Source organism: Penaeus vannamei, chromosome 1 (genome assembly GCF_042767895.1).
Source record: "Penaeus vannamei isolate JL-2024 chromosome 1, ASM4276789v1, whole genome shotgun sequence".
NCBI classification, from domain to species: domain Eukaryota; kingdom Metazoa; phylum Arthropoda; class Malacostraca; order Decapoda; family Penaeidae; genus Penaeus; species Penaeus vannamei.
This window is the reverse complement of record NC_091549.1, coordinates 51,327,429-51,329,928: the sequence shown is the minus strand read 5'-3', so window position 1 is coordinate 51,329,928 and position 2,500 is coordinate 51,327,429. Positions and strand designations below refer to the sequence as shown.

Sequence of the window (2,500 nt, the reverse complement as noted above, 5' to 3'; positions counted from 1 at the left end):
GCTAAAGAACCTCACTCATTCACATGGACCACCAAATCCGCGGCATGAACACAAGAACCTGCAAGCATAGTCCTAACTTTTCCCATTTCTCCTGACTGTGACTCCCATATAAAATAAAATCTTTTACTTACCGAGTGTTCGTAAAAACGTTTTTCTTTAGCGTTGTAACAAAAGGTTATATAGCGCCGTTGACCACGCGTATGACCTCCCTAATAGGCACCCACCGTTATACTGAGCTCTTAGTGCCATCTGCAATCATTTTGCAAGGGCTGAGTCAGTTTCGAGAATGTAATAATATTCCATTTCTTGTTCTGGTTTTATGCTGCGTGTAGAATCTCTCCTGCTGCCAGATGTTTTGCCTTTGTCATGACTTTCTTCTTTGTTTAAATACGTGTCGTTAGAATATTCGAGGTTTTTACTTTGATAATGTGTTCTCTTCTATCAAGGAGGCTACTAGAAGCTGATCCTTGGTCCTGCTAAACTATCGCTTTCTCTTTATTTTACCCTCTTCGCCGATCCAGAATTATCCGCTTTTCACATACGCTGCCCAGGTGCATTCCGATCTCCACTCTTTTGCTACGATATCAAAATTCTTTTCAAGTTAAAGACATGTTAGTTTTTTTCCTTATATGCCGTTATTGGTGGATTAGATATTCCTAAAAGTATTTTACCGCGTGAAGCAATCCCCAGTACATCCTATAATAGTGGGGAGTACTTTAAAGGTACGTTAAACTCTCAAAATGTTTATAAATGAGAAAGGTTAGATCAGTAGCAACTAAAGGAGGTGTCATGGCGTCTGCTTTGATGATTGGTCAATTAAAATCATCATCATCATCAGGGGCTAACGCCGACGGGGGCGCATAGCCGTTTCCACCTTTTGGGATCCCTCATGGCAAGCCGCCAGGCAGGGACTCGGCCCATCTCGAGCTCCTCGCGGCAGGTTTGATCGATCTGCCCAAGCCACGACCTCCTAGGTCGACCCACAGGCCTCCTCCACCCAGGGTTGTCTCTTGCATAGACAACTAGGTGGGCAGGATGACCCTGTGGGAAACGATAGAGGTGGCTGTATAGACTTAGTTGGCGATCACGGATTGTGCCAGTCTCACGGTGTAACCGTTGGTTGGACACATGGTCCCGCCAACAGTACCCCATGATCCGGCGCAAGGACCTATTACAAAAGGCATCAAGACGAGACCAAGGCACTGGATAATGTCCAGGTTTCACTACTGCATAGCAAAACTGGCATATCAGGGCTTTGAAAACCTGTAGCTTGGTCCTTCTGCACAGGCACCAGCATCTCCAAATACTCTTGTCAAGAGAGTTCATGACCCCTGCTGCCAGGCCAATCCGTCTGCTGACTTCCTGGTCTGACAGCCCAGAGTCATGAAATACACTACCAAGGTATGTAAAGTTCTCTGTGACTTCAATGTCCTCGCCGCAAACACGTACCGACCGAACAGATTCTCCTAGAAAATAAAAACAAAACCATTAAAATAATTATTTTCCATCCTTTTTGAAAATTGGAGTGACTAAAATGATCAACTATATAAACAAAGCATCCGTAACTTTAGTGACGTCATCAAAATAAACCCCATGTGCTTTCTTCCAACAATAGAATCAGACGCCATGACACCTCGAGTTGCTAGTGATCTAGCCTTTCCCGTTTATAAATACCATCCCTAATTTCCTTCTAACAACAGCAACTTTTCTGTTGACATTTTTCTTTTTTTTTTTTTTTGCATAGTTTCACAGTGGCCTAACCTGGTCAGCTTTAGGAAAGAGCAAAAGTGGACAGTTTACAAGGAGAATCCCTATAATGAATGCGTTTCATTTTCGTAAAGCCTATATAAATCTGTCGATTTGGCAATGGTAGAAACAAAAGCCCATGTTGCTTGTTTCCATTTTACGAAAGAAAGCAGAGAAAGCTATCTCAGAAAGAATGCATTTATATGAATCATTATTAACTTACGCTCTATATAATATATACTGGATTATTGAGCATGAAATGGAAAATTTAGTATTAATCCCTTAATTTTTAGATGTAAATGGAACATTTCCCTCTGAAAAGTCTAAACACCTTAAATGGGTTCAGTGATATGCCATTTTTAATACTTCCCATTTATTATGTTTTCCCAAACGCAGTGAGAAATAAGACCTGTTAGTTTGAATGAAAACAGTGTGTACATACTTTGCTAAAAATATAATGATAATCTTAAACAAAGTGAACATCTGTAAATCTATGCATATGGAGGAGCAAAAGAGAAATCTTTTGAATATTAAAAGGTTAGAAGACAGCGGCCGGCCATTGCTATTGCTATTCCTATGTAATCCTCCTGCAATTTCTCTGGCTTTTCTAATAAAATATGGACTCTTGTGCACATGGCAGTGTCGTTGTCTTCCTACATACATATATTGAAAACATAAAAAAATAATGTACTTTGTTAACATCAGTCCCTCAACTCATGTTAAATTGTGATCATGTATAATATTATGATTATTA

At 40.3% G+C, this 2,500-nt stretch overlaps 1 protein-coding gene across 2 annotated transcripts in view; it reads right to left on the bottom strand.

Moving 5' to 3' along the window:
- The window catches only part of LOC113816260 (beta-1,3-galactosyltransferase 1), a 21,966-nt gene extending 21,685 nt beyond the window's left edge, over positions 1 to 281 (bottom strand). Inside the window, exon 1 of one of the 2 annotated variants that reach the window (XM_070124538.1) lies at positions 132 to 281. The gene's annotated coding sequence lies outside the window, so the exon portion shown is untranslated. The remainder of the gene's footprint in view (positions 1 to 131) is intronic. The other variant, XM_070124500.1, reaches the window with a different exon arrangement.
- Positions 282 to 2,500: the final 2,219 nt, after the last annotated feature.